This window comes from the organism of the source record quoted next, unplaced genomic scaffold, assembly GCF_019419815.1.
Source record: "Pyrus x bretschneideri cultivar Hongxiangsu unplaced genomic scaffold, Pyrus_bretschneideri_v1 Contig10, whole genome shotgun sequence".
Lineage (NCBI taxonomy): Eukaryota > Viridiplantae > Streptophyta > Magnoliopsida > Rosales > Rosaceae > Pyrus > Pyrus x bretschneideri.
Genome location: NW_025999391.1, coordinates 7813490 through 7832849, shown reverse-complemented (window position 1 = coordinate 7832849; position 19360 = coordinate 7813490).

The window sequence follows — 19360 nt, the reverse complement described above, 5'->3', positions numbered from 1 at the left end:
AAAACAAACAAAAAGACTCAAAACAACACCAAAACACTCAAAACTGCCTTAAAAACACTTTCTGGGCAGTTTTGAGCACTTTGACTACCTTGGACGAATTTGGTAAATAATTGATTCAAAACTCTTAGAAACACAAACTAAGACACTTTCTAACTAAATTGGACAATAAAGTAAAGGGGGATTGAGTTTTGGACGAAATTAAACTAAATGCACAGATTGTAATTTAAAGGGAGAATGTAAATATGAATGTGATGGAATTGAATGGATGGGAAGCTAGCTAAGGGGTTCATCTCCACACATGTTATACTTGCATATAAAACGATTTCCAATTGCTTTTCAATAAACCATTAATTCTCAACGCCCCAGATTAACCATGAATTGCACTAATTAACCCTCAGATTTTCCTAACGTTATTGAATTGGATGATTGCATACGACAACCCAAAACATTCCCCACAAGTCCCCTACATGATTGCATAATAAAGATACAAGCAAGAATCATTAAGTTCTTTGAAAACCATAAGCATTGACGAAGCACTTGTTACTATGATTGCATGAAACTTATGCCAAGAATTTACTTAACGCGATTGAGATCATCAACCTTTACTACTTGTGAATATAATTCCATAACGATTAGGTGAAATTTCCTTATATCCTAGCTTCCAATTTATGCATGATAATTAAGCGTGCACTCTCAACCAACACACACAAATCAATGTAATTCACATAGATAAGTAAATTGAATTCACAACTTATGAAACGCAATTAGAAGTAATCAAATCATATTGCAAGCATAAACATGTATTTCGAATCCCCCCCTAGCCAAGGGGGGGTTTAGTTCCTCATACGTACATGACAAAGAGAATTGAAATTAAACATTGAAATCAAAGGAAAAGAAACACCTAAACATTCCAACAACTCAAACTTGAATTGTATGAACGTTTAGGCCCTCTTCTCTTCCTCTTTGTTGCGGCACAAGGTCTAAGGATAGGTTTTGGGGTGGTATTTGTATGGAGGAATGGTTGTGTGATGGTGTGAAGTGTGTATGAATTTCTGGAATGGTGGAGGAAGGCACGGCACAAAGATGGGATTGTTGCTGGAATTGGTGCTGGAATGGATGGTTTGCACGACTCAAGGGTTCTTGGTGTTTATGGTTGAATGGAAAGGTATGTGGATGTGTGGAATGGAGTGAATGGATGAATTTCTGTGGTGAATGGGAATGGTGTGTATGAATGCATTGCATGGTTTTATAGGGAGAGAATGGATGGGAGAGCATGTGAATGACAGCTAGGATGAATGATTAAAGGGTGCTGCTAGGTTGGAAATGCATGTGGAATGGCTGGAATGAAGGAGTAATGCACGACACAAAGGAGAATGAATGTGTGGCTGAATGGTTGAATGATTAAGAGTGCATGTGGGTGAATTATAGAATGGGAAAGAGTGGAAAAACAGCTAGGGTGAATGATTTAAAGAGGGAATGCATGTGCAATGACAGCTAGGTTGGTTGTGGAAAGCTGGAATTGCAAAGGGGAATGCATGTGCACGGCAAGGTGTGGAGAAAAGGGGTGAATGGCTGAATGTGGTGCAATGATGAAGGAATAATGTCTTGGTGGCTGAAATGAATGAATGAAAAGTGAATGAATAATGAAATGGGAAAGCATGTGAGTGACAACTAGGTTGAATGATGATGAGTGCATGTGGCTGAATGAAAATATGTGAATGAATGAGAATATGGTGCGGCTACAAGGTTGTAGTTTAGGGTGTTTGAGTGAATGGTTGAGATGGTTTGATGAATGAATGTGTTTAAATGGTTTAAAACAGGAAACAAGGCCCTTCCTTGCACGACAAGGAAGGGAAACACCAAGGGACACACGGCAAGGGTTTTAATGTTGCAAGGGACATTGTTTTGTGACCTAGAATAGGTAGGAGTCCTTGATATTGCTCAAACAGAAGATCTTTAGGTCTTCAATTTCGTCCATTCCTTTTGCTCCAAACATAAGCTATCCATTCCAAGTCCAATTTTGCTCCAAAATGCTCCAAAATGCATCTTTTTGCTTCCTTAGCCATATGAACCTAAAAACACACGAAAATGGCTTAAACTACTAAAACAACTACGAATTAACAATATAAATGCACGAAAACAAGCTAAGTAAGTCGCCTAAATATGCTCCTATCAAGTTGACACGAATTTTTATTCTAATTGATGAGAATGCCCTCATTAAGTTGGCGAGCCCCACATCTGTTCCACCCGTAGTTTAACCACCAAGATGACTTGAGTTGCTGACTATAATTTCTCGAAGCTTCATTGCCCATGACAAGGAGATAAGCCATGGGAATTAAAAGTAGAATTAATAAATAATTCCTACCTTTAAACTGTCCTCATTTTAGACATTTTATTTTATTCAAGGAAGCACAATCACATTCAACCAAGGATTCTCCAAACATAATCCTTAGATATTATTATTTATTTAATAATATCCCTAAGGATTATTCTCAGCATCTTTAAGATAATTCAACATCTTAAAGATACTTTCATACTGCATCCAATGGATGATACGCTTTAGCCAATCGGACTTCGACACATGGCACAAGAATCCCTACACATGACACACCCCGACCGAGATCAGGGCGTGCTGGCCGTCACACGGAGGTGACGTAACCATGTGCACGTGCGGAAGCTAATAAAATAGTAATAATAAAAGTACGAATAATTAAAACTAGCATACAAAGTACTAGAAACATGTGCTAGCGTAAGTGAGACGCTAAGTTCAGAGCATTAAGTCTACAGCAGTCCAAAGAAAAATGATACGACAATAGTACACCCGAGGGTGACCCTACGCTGGTGAGTGTCTGTCAGAAATGCCGGAAAAGCCCTATGGGAAACCACCGAAACAACTAAGCAACTAGAACCTGGAGGGGCGCAAAACAAAAGCGTGAGTGGGCAAAAACAAAGCTTTTCTAAAACCATTTAGTAAAATACGTTCTAACCCCTCGCCATAAAACCTGTATACTTCCTAGAAAATAAACATATATACGTATGTATATAGATATGCTAATCATGCTCAAGAATATGCCATGTCAAGATCTCATAATGCAATGCAAGTGCTCATGTATAACTCATATCAATAACATAATCTGGCAGCCGGAGTCACCTAACGTGACCTGTACGGCTGCATATAGAGCTCAAATCTCAAACTCAATAACTGAACTTGCCCACGAGTCGGAACCACCTAAAGTGGTTTGTGCGACAGGCCTGGGTGTAATACATATATACGCTCTAGTGCTACGATCACGTGAAGGCTGTGCGAATAATCGCGGGTCACCTACGAGTCGGAACCACCTAAAGTGGTCTGTACGACAGGACTGTGCACCTAACTTGGATCCAAGCTGAGCGTGTGGTGCGGGAGGTGAACATCACGTGAAGGACTGTGCCCTACTCTGGGCGGGAGCACTAACACCGGGGGTGCAGGTTATGAGCTCTCTACACAACCTCAGGGTCACACCCAAATTTTTAGAAAAAATTTTCACCGCCGCACGCGCCCCCACACGCTGACGGCGTCAACTGACGCCGTAAGGAATATTCCGTCTCCTTCCCCGGCGAACCTCCGGTGCCGTCGCCAGCGCCGGAAAATCGCAAAACCTGCAACCTTCGATTTCTCTCTCGTTTTTCAACCATTTTTCGTGATTTTTGTACCAAAACGACGCCTAGAACTAGGAGAACACATCCAAAGAACTTTTAAGGGCTAGAAATCATAGAATCTCACCTGCACACACAAACCAACTTCGGCCAACTTCAAACACAGTGATCCCGTCGTCCAAATTCTTCAAACGAACTACTCCGAGACTCCCTGGGACCTCACCAAGCTACCTATGAGCTTCAAAATCCCTAAAACGTGATAAATTACGTTTGCATGAATAGTACTCAAAACGGACATCGTCAAATCGACGTGAAAACGACGAGTTCTCACCTGACAATGGTACGACTGGACTCCTACGAGCTTCACGATCTCGAATGTGGCCTTGGTTCCCTCGATCTGCAAAGGTTTGATGCGATTTGGGTGGTGTCCGTACGTTTTCAAAGAGAAAGGGAAGGAATGGAAACTTGGGAGAGAGACAGGGAAAGGGACAGGGGATCTGGGAGAGTGACAGTGTGTGTGTGATGCCCAACACATGCCACACCACACAAAACAACCAATAATGTAACGAAAACGAACTAGGGGTAAAAATGTCATTTCACACGTACGTTTTGATATTTTCGGGATGGGTTGTCACAACACATGTGGCCGGCCCTAGCTCCCTATAAATACTACACACTTCTCAAGTAAATTGAAGTTAGTTAACTCTATACAACTCAACTTAATGATTTAGTAGTTTTTCTCTTCACTTATATGTAGCTTCGACTTATTATGGCTTAACTATTTTTGTGACAACTAAAATCTGCCGCTCTTTAATGCAAATTTATCATTTGCATGAAAAAAGTAGGTTTCTATTTGGTTGAATAGACTTATCCCGAGAGTCCCGTTTTCCTACAGTCTAGGAGAAGAGGTTTGCTTATCCTGATATATTTAGTCATCGTTGGATTGTATCCAATGGTAGAGGATAAAATACAACAAAAAAAAAAAAAACAGTTACATAGCTACCTATCATTAAATTAAAAAATGGTAGAGGATAAAATACAACAAAAAAAAACAGTTACATAGCTACCTATCATTAAATTAAAATTGAATGATAAGTGACTGTAAGTCTCTTAAATCCTTAATTAAATTAAATTTCTAAAATACTTTTTCATTTTATTTTTTAACGTTATCAGACTGTCTACTTTTTATACCTTTTATAATTGGTCCGTAGTCTTGGTCTTCTTATAAAAACATGACACAAGAATCAAAAGTCAACCAATCAAATTGTCAATGTAGAGACGTACACATTTCAAAATAGAAGACGTCCATATACAAATCACGACTATGTACAAATCTCAAAAATAAAATATTTATTTTTAGGTTCTTCTCAATTTACTACCTTCAAATAGCGCGGTTTCCAAACTTTCATACATCACGTTTTAAGATATTAATTTGGAGATTGGGATGATAAGGTAAGTATCTTTGATTGATAGTGATGAGGATTTCATACTTGTTTGATTTGCCTTTCAATCGAGAATGTATTAAAGATAGGATTAGGTGATTAATCCTATCTTTAGTGCCTTCGACTTTTCTATCCACGAGCCCCTGAGCAGTCGTGGTTAGCTGCTTGGATCCTTAGGGATGCTGAGGTGTGCGTGAGAGTATTTGAGAGCACTGCCAATTAATGAGGGCAATCTTGTCTTTTTATAGATAAAATCCACGTGTCGCCTCCAAGATTTTTGGGATTATTTTTGACTCCATATCCCAGGCTAAATTTCAAAAACCAGAGAAAGTAGTTTTCAGTTTTCAAAAAGTGAAAACAGAAAAGTGAAAATTGAAAACAAAATGGTTATCAAACGTATCATTACCAGATGCTTTTATAACTAATGTGAGTTTCTTTGGTTTTAGGATAAAATAAAATTATGGTAAATTACATTTTACATCCTTAAATTTGAGTGCAATTGCAATCTCATACCCCGACTTTAAAACATTGCAACGCATATACTAAGTCATGATCTAATTGTGATGTCATACATTCATTGAATAAACTATTAAGCTGGTCGTTAAAAGATGTGAAAAATATGAGGCGCTTGTTTTTTATTAAATGGATGCCATCCTTGCATTAAGTGAACGAAAAATAAATAAAAATCATTTAACTATTAGAAAAAATAATTTAAATGAAAAAATAAAAATCTAAAACAAATATAATCTCCCCTATTAAGTCTCCGACTCCAAACCCGACCTCACCAGCTGGTGGGTGTTTAGCCCCAATTTGAAAACGGCGTAGGCGCGAAAAAAAATCAGAGGAGAATCTGCATTTTAAGCATCGACGACGGCGGAAAAATGAAAGGGATTCTCTCCCGCAAGGCCTTCGTGTATCTTGAGTAGGCGTTGAAGCGAAAATTGGGGAATCCGGACGCCAGAAACACCGACTACTTCGACGTCGCCACTAGGCCCGGTGTAGAAGGCATCTTTGCCGCCATGCTCTTCACTACCAGAGACCACGCGCGACTAATTTTTAAGGCCGGCGACATGTGGCACTTCCTCCCCAATCGAGGAAATAGCTTCTTCAATAACAACCACTCATTCTCCACCTTCTCTCGGTTTTCTACGTCGCCTATTTCGAGGTTCTGATTCGGGCCCAGGTTCAACTGGGTCCTCAACGTTCGGTATGGAAAAAGTACTTGGTTGATTGTTGTGTTGTCAATTGAACCAATAAAGATGGATGGTAGAGGTGTGGTTATTGTTTTTTTTTTTTCTTTCTTTTTTTGGAATTTCTGACAAGATATGAAAACGATACAAAAATAACAGATTTTGAATCAACACGATATCTAATCGGGTTATTTTTGAGTGACAAGGTAAGAACCTGTTATTAACAGGTAACAACCCGTTAATAACGGGTATACACATGGGTAACCTGTTTCAACCCGTTAACAAAAAAAATTATTTTGATAATTTTAAAGTTTAATTACTAAAAGATTTACTATAAAATACAATTGTCATATTAATATATACAATATATTATATATTAAATATATATATTATATAGTTTTGTATTATTATTCTATATAAGTTAAAAAAAAAAAAAGTTTTGGTCATTATTTATTTTTATTATGAGAGTTCCTTATTATCATTACTAGGATAAATTTTACTTAACATATTGTTGTCCAAAATTAAAATAAATTAGTATAGTATTTGTATAGGCAAGATGTGACAACCCATCCCAAATTAAAATATATTTTATCCTTGAATGCGTGGAAATGACGATGTTGCCCTTGAAATGTTGTAATACGATTGTGTAATCAGGCTAAAGGAATTGACCAACCGCCATATCTCCCACAAATTTGGACCCAATTAGAATTTGGGTTTGTTTTAGTTGATTCTCTTTTGTCCTAAACCTTAAGGCCCAATCAGGGCCTTGGTTCTTTTTATTTTGACCTATTTCGTTGGACACACATACACACACGTACAACCTTCTTCCCTTATCTCTCTTTTTCTCGAAAATTCTTTCCGTCCATACAACAGAGTCTTCAACCTTCAAACACCATCAAAACACCACAAATCAAACTTGTAAGGACCACCTTTGGATTCCTTGCAAGCCTACGAACCTAATCATACCAGTTGTTCAAAGAAAGGACGTCGGGAACTCGAGAACTCACGAGCTCCGGCGAGGTACTTTGTTACTCCAATGTGATCGTGGATGTTTCACAGTATTTTAAAGCTCAAAAAGGGTCCTAAACGTTTCTACTAGGATCCTCGGCTAGTTTTGGAGTGGTTAGAACATCAAAACGCTTGGGTTTGTCGAGTTTCAGGTTTGGCCAATTGTGTCGAGCTATTTTCCAACCACTTTTCATCGATTTTAGGACCTCTAAGAGGTAAGATCGTGTTCTGCTAGTTCAGGGCTTCAATTTGATATAAAATTCATAAAATTTGGTGTTGAAACGACGGAGATATTGAGATTCAAAGTTTTTCCAGAAACTGGCGAGTGCAGCAGCGGTCGACGACGGAATCCGGCGAAACCACTGGAGAAGATAGAGCATATTCCGTCAACCTTGACGGAATATTCTTAACGGCGTTAGGGTTACCGTCAGCGTGCCAGGCACGTGCCTATGCGTGGCCGGCGTGTAGGATGTTGAAATTTTTTTCTAAAAATATGGGGATGCTCGTGGTGTTGAGTAGGCCACGATGGTATATTCAAACACCCCAATTGAGCAGCGTATGAGAAGTTATTTCATAGTGATGGTTATGTGCTTAAAAGTAATGTTAAAATAGCTGTTTCACATATAAGTGAGATGTTTCTAGAGGACGAGCGTAGCCAAGCGAGACTTAGGGGTTATGACCCGGCTACATACCAATGAGTGGGTTTTTTGGTTTTATATATATACATATATATGCCTTATGTTTCCCAGAAACTGTTTAAATGGTTTTTACGTTTAAAATACCATGTTGTATGCATTACATATTGGTATATGCTATATTATAGCTGTGCATATTACTACTTGACGTGGTGGACGCTCAGGTAAGCTTCAAGTGAGTATATAGTGATGATTGTGATGGTAGTGTGTATGATTATGATGAGTTGCTTTTAGTGATTTATATCCTGCACCCCGGTGTTAGTTCTCTGCCCGAGGGTAGGGCCTAGCCTTCACGTGACCGTTCACCTCCCGCACCATACGCTCACCTTGGATCTAAGGCAGGTGTCAGCCTGTCGTACATACCACATTAGGTGGTTCCGACTCTTAGGTGACTTGCGATACTTCGCACAGCCTTCACATGATCCTAGCACTTGAGCGTACTTATTTACACCTAGCCTGTCATACAGACCACATATGTGGTTCCGACTCCTGTGCAGGATTTGATTTGATTGTTAAGTTATTGGTTCAGCCGTACATGTCACATAGGTGGTTTCGACTCGTGTGCAGGATTTGATTTGATTGTTAAGTTATTGGTTCAGCCGTACAGGTCATGTTAGGTGACTCCGGCTGATATGTCACTTTATATTAGTGCAACTCACCTGGGTTACTTATTCATGGTTGAGATGATTGTCATGGCATACACATGGTTTGGTTATTCTTGAGTATAGTTTTCATATATGTTTATAATATTATTTTCTGGGAAACTTATACGGGTTTTACAGTGAGGGGTTATTACATTTGAAAAGATAAATGGTTTTGAAAGTTTGTTTTTGCCCACTCACATTTTCTGTTTTGCGCCCCTCCAGGTTCTAAATAGAAGTTCGTGTTGGTGGCTCACGAGGGCTTCACGGCGGTTCTGACAGACATCCACCAATGTAGGGTTTCTTTTTATGATCTATATAATTATTACTTAGTCTTCTGGACTGCACTTTGATACCTATGCTCTGTTTATGTGTGTCTTTACTCTAATCACTTTCACTTATACTTATAGGCTAGTCTAAGGTAGGATAACTAGTGGTTTTTAGTTATTCGCTTTTTCATATCATTACCACTTGCGTGGCGCACACGGTTACGTCACCTTCACGTGATAGCCAGCATGCCTCGATTGAGGTCGTGGTGTGTCACAAGAACTAAGAAGACATACATACAATACAAGTATGAAATGTGTGAAAAAATATATAAACACTTGTGATTCATCCTTATTCCTCCACGAGTAGATAATGGTTACACTTACATTATCGTTTAGATTTTTAAAAATCCTCCAAACCCTCATGAATAATGTTTTTTATTTGAGGGCAAAATTCATAAAATTAATATTAATTATTTTAGAAGTGTAAAAAATGTAAAAAAATATATACAATCCCTCATAATGACAAGCTTTACAACTTTCATGAAGGGGTCAACTTCGAAATCCAACACTATAATCCATAAACCTTAAATTTATATTTAACCATCGATTGTCAATTACGCTTTATTCTTGTTACTGAATTTCATTTTTAAAATTTTCTTTTTTGAAAACATGATCATTTGGCGGATATAAGAAGATGAACGGTTTAGATCTTTGAAATCACGTTTCGATATTTACGGTTAACTGAAATATGAGTCGATGTCGTATAATTTGTAGAAACTTTATAAACATCAAGCAATAGTTTCACTAACCGTAAAACTCTAAACATAACATCAACAATCCAAACCGTTCATCTTCTTGCATCCTCTAATAGATCATGTTTTCAAAAAAGAAAATCTGAAAAAACAAATTTGATGAGAAAAATGAAGCGTAAATGTAAACAACAATCAACGGTTAAATTTTGACCTATAATTTATATGATTATAGTGGCGAATTTTGAAGTTAAGCTCTTCACGAAAGTTGTAAAGTTTGCCATTACGATCGTTTGTATATTTTTCCTATATTTTTTTACACTTCTACATTAATTAAAAAACTATTAAAGACTTTACTTAAATAACAGCCGTAAGATAAATGAGAATAAATCTATACTGTCGGATTCTATTTCACTTATATTATTAGAACTTTTTGGGACAAAAAAACCCCTTGTATTTTCCAATTTTACCATCTGATCTGATCAAAAGATTCAAAACAAAAGCTAGCCCTAATGCCTTTCTATCTCCCCACTATGACAACTCATCCCAAATTTTAAGTTTTATAAATTTTAAATTAATGATTTTATGAAAATACCCCTTGAGGCAAAGATTTTAACCTTCATTGACCATTGATTAGAAAGATTTTAACCTTGTAGTACTTGCCACTACGACTGTATAGGCGAAAACCGTTCGTGAGTCAAAATTATAACGGTATAGTTACAGACATTTAAAATTGGCTACTTAAAGTTTAGTTATAAATTAATTCAAACTCCCACCATGTGGGAGTGGTAACCAATCAGATTTCAGCAAGAAAGTAAAGGACCAATTAGAAAAGAAAGGGAGGACTAATCAGAAATGAAGGGGAGGAGAGAGAGAGAAGCTGTCAGCTTCCCCAAAACCGTGACCCAACCCAAAATGGTCTGTACGATCACCCATTTTCAGAGGCCAATTTCGGCCGACTCCACCACGACCATCTTGAAGCTCTCATTCCCCTATATTAAACCCAACCAAGAACCACCTTTATAAACCACCACATATCGTGGGGCGAAGCCACGAAATCCGATGCGCCTAAACCATGTGCAGCCACTCTTTTCAAATTTCAGGCAAATCAGCAAAGCGATGGCCGATGCCACCACTTGGGCTTTGTAGCCCATCATTCTAGGAGCAAATCTTGACTGACCTTGACCCCGTTGGACCACCGTAGACAACAAATCGACACCGGCTTTATGGGAAAATTGACCATCTTTCGTCCACTTTTAGCCTTGGTCACAGGTATGAAAGTTACTTTACTCATTGAGATCTTCATTCCTGTAAACTTTGGTAATTTTTGGCAATAGTTGAATTTTCCGGCGAGTCGGGGCGGCCAACCGCCACTGGCAGCGGCGCATGGCCAGCGGATTGAAGATGTCGTTCTAAGTCATTTTAGATGCCTGAGTTCATAGTTGATATCCATATGATGTGAATGGATTATTCTAAACCTAGTTTGATTAAGGTATATCACTTGATTATTATATGAATCGACGATCCAACCGTTGGATCGTTACTAAACTTTAATATGTGATAACACATAATATTTGAAGATTATAGGAATTGACGGATTGGGAATCCAACTTATGGATCTTCCTGAATTGGATTTGCAAGTTCATAAAATAAACGTTAACCGCCACCTTGTTTTCACAATTGACGGAGATCCAACCGTTGGATCATAGTGAAATTTTAGGATAATGTTTTAGAAGCATAATGTGGATCTTTGGAAGTTTTTGATCGGAAATATGAAGAGCGGATCTTTCAGACCGAGTTATGTAGAGGAGTTATGGACCCTACAGTCGATCCTTGACTGACAGTTGACTTTTGATCAATAGGTATCAAATCATTCTAAAACGTCTTTAGGGATGTGTTTTACGTAAATTGCATGATCGATTCACAAGGATTCTGAGATGTGGTTTGAAAATTGTCCTAGGCGCCGTTCGTTCGGGACACCTCGATGTACATGCTAGGAAAATGATAGGGTGGACTCTAGGTGAGTGGATCTTTTCCATTGTATCGTATATATACATGATTGATAATTTCAAAATTACTTTTAAATTGAATTAAGCAATTTGTGCCATGTTATATATATTTATATGTTCTAAAGCACTACGAGATGGTTGAGTTTAGATTATGTCATGGTATATCCATATGCATGTTACCTACAAATAATTGATGTGAACTACGATTGGCTTGATCCTTGTTTAGGGTATGTAGGCCGTCTAACGAGACGTTAGATGCAGCCATACAATAAATGAGATTAAAGAATCGAGACAAAAGCCTTGTTTGGGAATTGAGCAATGTGAAGGAAGTTGGTGAAAAGGTGAGATTTAACCTTATGATTTTGGTGGTTAAATGTTGGTCATAAATCAATGTGTAAGGAATTGAGAGATTGAAGTAAAGAATCGTAAATAATGATGATTAATTAAACTAATATTTAGTTGGACTTGTTCCCAATAATTATTCCCGAAATAAATAGTTCGGGAGTGGGGTGTTACAGATTATGCATATTTCGCCATGTTATATATATATATATATATATATATATATGTATATACTGGTAAATGCTATGACATGGTTGAGTATTAGATTGCATCATGACATATCCATATGTATACTACCTGTAAGGAATTACTGTGAATGCTTTGAAGTGCGAAGAGGAACGCACGATGCACAGGTAAGTTCAGGTAAGTTTACGGTGTTACTTGAGATGATCGAGTTATGGCATGACTATATTTATACTTTAGGCAACTCCGACCTTGTCGTACAGGTTGCAATAATAGGCAACTCTGACATTGTTGTACAGGTTGCCCATGAGTCGTACATGTTATAATAAATGCAGTTAGAGCTCATAAACCTGCACCTCGATGTTAGTGCTCCTGCCCATGACCAGGGCACAGTCCTTCACGTGATGTTCACCTCCCGCACCTTACGCTCACCTTGGATCCAAGGCAGGTGCACAGTCCTATTGTACAGACCACTACAGGTGGTTCCGACTCGTAGGTGACCCGCGATTATTCGCACAGTCTTCACGTGATCGTAGTACTTAAGCGTACTTATTTACACCCAGTCCTGTTGTACAAACCACTAGAGGTGGTTCCGACTCGTGTGCAGGGATATGTGATGAGCTATAGGTTCAGCCGTACGGGCCACAAGAGGTGGATCCGGTTGACATATTACTTGGATATTGACTGATGAGATATGGATGAGTCATACAGGTCACTATAGGTGACTCCGACTTATGTGCTAGCATTGATTGATGAGATAGGGATGAGTTGTACAGGTCACTATAAGTGACTTCGACTTATGTGCTAGTATTGATTGATAAGATATGGATGAGTCGTTCATGTCATTATAGGTGACTCTGACTTATGTGCTAACATTGATTGATGAAATATGGATGAGTTGTACAGGTCACTATAGGTGACTTGTGCTAGCATCGAATGATGAGACATAGTTGCAGTCGTACAGGTCACTACAGATGACTCCAACTTATGTACTAGCATTGAATGATGAGATATGGGTGCAGTCGTACAGGTCACCATAGGTGACTTCGACTAGCGTGTTAGTATGGGTTATTAAGCATATGATTAATTATATTGCTATTGAGATGTTGAGTCGTGGTATACTTCTAGATTTACTGTTAGTGTACTTTTGATTTCATACTTATACGTAGTATGATTTTCTGGAAGCTATATAGGTTTTACGGCGAGGGGTTACTACCTTTGATAATTGAAATGATTTTGAAAATCTTTGTGTTGCTCACTCACACTTTCTACTTTTGCACCCCTCCAAGTTCTAATAGCAAACTTTCATATCGATGAGGACTGGTGACACTCCTCAATTCAGGTGGCTCATTTTGACGGTATAATTATTATCTTACCTCATTGTACTTTTCTTACACTCTGTATCATATGTGAAATGGGTCCAAAACCGCTCACCACGTACTCGTGTATATAGGCACTTTTAGGTTGAAATTTATTCACATTTTACACATTATCACACTTTATGACTTCGTCACCTTCCAGGTGTCGGCCAGCACAGCTCGATTCGGAATCCTAGTAGACATTCCGGGTCGGGGTGTGTCTACTCCGGTAGCCTCTTTCAGTATCTCTTTTCTCCTCCCTCGTGCAATGGACGCCTGGACAGAATCATTCTTGATTTTGTCATCTCTGCTCTGGTTGTCTCTACATCTCTGCATTATCCATATTCCACTCCAGGTTCGATTTTGTTTCTACATCTCTACATCTCTATTCTTTTTATTTGTTTAATGTTGTATCTTCATAAATCTTATGTTTTTGTTTCTTATTTTTCATTCGAAATTATGAATTTTCATTTCTTGAAAAAAAACCCATGTTTTGTTTTTAAAATCTGACAATCTTTGATTAGTTCCAACATGCAGTGATTTAACTTTGGATTATATGACTTGTTAACTGATATGGGGATTCTGGATTTTAGCTACTGATATCTGAATTACTTTTTCTGTTGAAATTTGCTCAGGGGTATTTGAGTTTCTGCATTTCGTTTGCTGAGTTTGTGTTTACTGCTTGTTAAGTACATGTTGTGCACCCTACTGCTTGATGTAAATTTGTTTAAAACACAAGCGTTTTACTAGTCCCACAGTCATGCCCCAGACCTCGAGTCCCGTTTGTGTCGTAAACTGAAGAATTTTGTGACATTTTTCTTGAGCCATCTTTTTTGATTTGACTTCTCGTCATTCCTACGCTGTGAACTCAATCTATTGTCCCTTTTTTTTTTTTTTTTTTAACAGGGAGAGTTCTATAATTATTCGGGATGCGGTAACACATTCAATTGCAACCATCCTGTTGTGTGCCAGTTTATTGTAGACTGCTTGAGGTAGAATTTCTTGAATGTTCAGTCTCAATTTTATCAGATAGAATTTCTTATCATTTGAAATATGCATTGGTGAATTTGATGTGGAACCTATTTATAGCTCCCTGAGATAATCTGCATTGCATAATTACATTGTGAGCTCTGAGTTCCAAAGTTGTGTAATAGTCATGTAATAGTGTCATTCCATAACCCAAGTGTGCTTCTGAATCATGTCATTGTCTCTATATGACAATCTCCCTCTGTAATTAATAATTATTATGGAAAGGAACTAGCAAATTGCTGTTCTTATAAGCTCAGTTATTCCATGTTTCTGAAAGAGAAAAAATTTGTTCATAGTTGAAAACTCATATGCTAGTTCGCTATATATTCCTTTTACATTTTTAAAGTGCTTTGATAAGATATTGGGCACCAGATCAGTGTGATGTCTTGCCACTGCTATATCTGAATGAATCTTGCCCACTTTTTTTCTTGTTGTTGTTTGTTTTCTATCTTCACTTCTATCATTTTTTTGAAAATAAATGGTTCTTGAAATTCATTTAAGTTAGTAGTAGTTGGTGCCTTGGAAAAACTTTAAGTCTGCAATTTCAACATACTGATATCTTGTCTAATGCTGAATGCTTTATTGCTTAGCAATATACTAATCAAGCAATTGTGGGTTCGAGAGTCCCACTGTGCGTGCAACCTTTTTTCCACTCAAAAAAAGTATTATGTTTTTCATTTGATTATTTATTGGTTTAAAATATATTTTTCTTAACGAGTAACGGGTCGGGTCATATTACTCGTTAATATTATCTGGTCGATTTCGGATCAGGTCATTTTACCCTTTTATTTTAACGGGTGTTACACGACGCGACCCGTTAAGATATCGGGTATGACACGAAAACGACACGAACACGGGAAACATGACACGAATGCTATGTCTAGTGGGGTTGTGTAAGGTTGCAAGAGAGTGGAAAGAGGTTGAAGATGAATAGTGGTTGAGCGGGGTCACTATATTTTTAAAAAGTTTGCATAAAAAGGTTATTTGTTGTTTTGAAAAAAAAGTTATTTGTTTTGATTAATATTTAATACATCTGTTATTGTGTAAATCCTAGGCAAATTGGGTTTAGGATTATTCATTATTTTAGTGATTTTTTCTTATTGGACTTTGTATTACTTGGGAAACAAGTTTCTTTTTCCTCTTGACTTACTACAAACAAAGCATTGGCATAGGGAAAATCATTATCCTACAATTTCCCTATGCCTTATTTCTCTCCATGCTCTCCTACCCCACCCTCTCTCTCTGTTTAGAAAATTGACCACGACATGTTATCAGTACTCTTTTGCGCCGTGCTAAGGAATCTGAAGGGGATTTTTGCTACAAACCAGTTCACAATTATTATCACGGAATCTAGATTCTTATAAACCACGGTCTTAATTGTGAATTTTTTTTAGCTTCGATTGCATGAACTTTCATTATGAGGCATGTACCCAACTTTTGCACATTCCATTTATAGATTACGTTTAAAAACAAAAAGGATTTTTTTTTTTTTTTTTAATTTCAAATTCGTGCGAGTCACGTCGTCGAGCCTGATGTGTTATAAACTAGCACTCAAATTAAACCCTCTTATTGACAATTGTAGTAAAGATGTAAGTAGGGATCATTCTAGGCCGGGGATTAGGAGGGATTGCTAATCTACTTAAAACTGACTCAAAAACACAAACTAGGCTTAAAAATACTGAACTAGACTCAAAGAACTCAAAACAAAATAAAGAGACTCAAAACAACACAAAATAATCAAATAGACTCAAACTAGATACTAAAGGGTGGTTTGGACGAAAATTACTTTTAACTTGACTCAAAACACTTAAAAACACAAGTTTGGACAGATTCTAACTAATTTGACACAACAAAGTAAAAGGGATTGGGCTTTTGACAAATTTAAAGTAAAGGCAAACAGATTTTAAAGACTCTAAACAATTTGGACGAAATTGGGTGAAATATCGGTGAATGACTAGCTAGAGGGTTCATCTCCACACATGACACATATGCATACAAATCGATTTCTAGTTATTATTCCTATAAACCATGAATGACAATGCCCCAAATTAACCGTGAACTGCACAAATTAACTCTCAGATTTTCCCAATTTCATTGAATTGGATGGATAACGCATCGGCAACCAAATTATTCTTCAATAGTTCCCTACATGAACAACATAATAGAGATACAATCAAAGATCATTAAGCTTTGTGAAAATCATAAGCATTGACATGACATTCGTAACTATGAACTGCATGATACTCTTGCCATGGATTTACTTAACACGATTGTGACTAGCAACCTCCACTACGTAATAAATATAAGTTTATAACGATTAAGTGAAATTCCCTTATATTTTAGCATCAAATTCATGCATGCAAACGAAGTATGCATCCTTAATCAAATAAGTTATCAATCAAACAAATAAGTAAATTGCATTCATATTTTACGAAACAATAATTGGAGAAAATCAATTCATATCACATATATGCTCATGGCTTTGAATCCACCTCTAGCTAAAATGAGTTTAGCTCCTCATGTTTGCACTTAAACAAAGATAAATTAAATTAAACATTGAAAGCAAAAGATAGAATATACCTAAGAACTTCTAGCACTCCAAGCTTGAATGGCAGGGCATGGCTCCAAGGGTCTCCTCTCCTTTCTCCTTGCAAAGCTGCGACACAATGAGAGATTTCTGTGTATGATGGATGCGTGGTGTGAATTGTGGTGAGAGATGGATTTTGGTTGATTGTTGCGGCACAAGTATTTATAGGGAGAGGGGAAGGCACGACATGGGTTGAGAAAGAGGGGAATTAGGACTCTAAATCAACAAAGAACAAGCACACTTTCAATCAGATTCCAGGGAGGATAAGGAATGGTCCTTGCGGCAAATTCTAGAACTTTGGCTTCTAGAAACTTGATAAGGAATGGTCCAGGAAGGGGTGGTGCGGCATAGATTTAGGGATAAGGCTTTGGCTTCTAGAAACCTGATATTTAGGTATCCTAATGTCATTTAGATGTCCTCCTTGTAGCTAGAATTAAGGTAGCGAAAGATTAGGATAGAATAAGATAAGATAAGATTGGATAAGGTTTGGATAAGATAAGGTAATTTGGATAATGTTTCCTTTTTCTTAGCTGATTCCTTATCTTCCAAGTCTTCAATTTAATTCTTCTAGATGTTAATCACATTCCTAGCCTCTCTTGAACTTCAAATTCATCCATTCACCTTACTCCATGGATATGCTATCCATTCCAAGCCCAAAATTGCTCTAAATTGCTCCAAATTGCTCCAAATTGCACTTTCTTGCTAACTTTGTCATTTGAACCTGAAAACACACGAAAATAGCTTAAAACACTCTAATAAGTAGAAATTAGCTATGTAAATGCAAGAAAACAAGCTAACTAAGTCGCATAAATATGCTCCTATCAAATTCCTCCACACTTAGCTTTTGCTAGTCCCCGAGCAAAACGAAACAAACAAAACACAACCTAAACCTTCCAACAATTGTCTTAGGAATTTCCAATGAAATATGACATGTTAAAAATCACTACTCACATGGATTTTAGCAATCCCTACTCTCGAGTTTATACTTAATCACAGTGACCACTAACTAGCTCGTATTTAATCAATTAAAACAACATTTTGAATGTAGTAACATGCCTTAGAGAATCCCTCAATTCCTCACTGTATTTTCACACAGATTTTCTAACTACACTCCCTATACTAAGTATATGTGAGAAGATTGATGTAAACATTTAGACTAGCACTCACATATGTATAATCAAAGAAGACACTTTATGGAATTATTAACATGTATATGATCTCATGAATGGAATGCCACTACTTAGACGCGAGAACCAGGGATACCATATGCTCGTACCGATTTCAAACTTCACATATTGAAACACATAACAATCAAGTTCGAAATCTAAGGGTTGTAATGGGGCTAAGGTATTTGCTAACAAAGAAAGGTGAGGATAAACAAAAGTTCTTAAAGCAATAGTAAGCAAAGTAATGAAATAAACACTTAGAATTCACTTTTGAATGCAGAAATCAACTTTGAACACAAAGGGAAACTTCACACAACACTTAGGGCCAGATTCAAACTTTTGGACCCTTTCTTCAACAACCAATACTTGTGAGTTCAATCTCACTTATTTCTCAACTATTTTTCTTTCTTTTCTCTTTCTTTTTTTTTTTTTTTTTTTTTTTCTTTTTCCATGTTCCCTATTCTTTCTTTCTTTGGCACACTAAACGTACATCCTTATAGGTTTCCAACGAAAAACCTTCCCCCACACTTGTTTTTCTGCAAATTGTAGATCAAAAGGAATTCTCTTTAAGTCATGCTCCATTATCCTTTAAGAACAAGGGTATGAATAGTCCTATTCTAGACTAGGTAGGGATAATGTGGCTAACAAAGAAAATTAGGCTAACTAAGGCTTAAAGGGGTTAAACCTACAATACATATGCAAGGGGTAAGGCTTTTTGGGTCTGGTTTAACTAAACAACTTCATCTTGTTATTTGTTATGCACTCAATTTTATGCTTTGAATGAAACACGCATAAGTTCTAGTATTTGGATCTATAATGATGAAAACGCATTCTAAGTAGCAACCAAGCAAAGAAATAATGAGATCATGCAGCGACTTTAGAAAATAAAAATATCACAGATTAATAACTCTTCAAACAAAGTTTTGGCTCAAGTTTCTCAGGGTGGTAGCGTTAGTTTGAGTTTCTTCCTTCAAGCATGTTACAAAAACTGATTTTTTTTCTTTGTGATTACATGTGAATTCGTAAATGATAACTACAATTAAGCATAAACTAAAT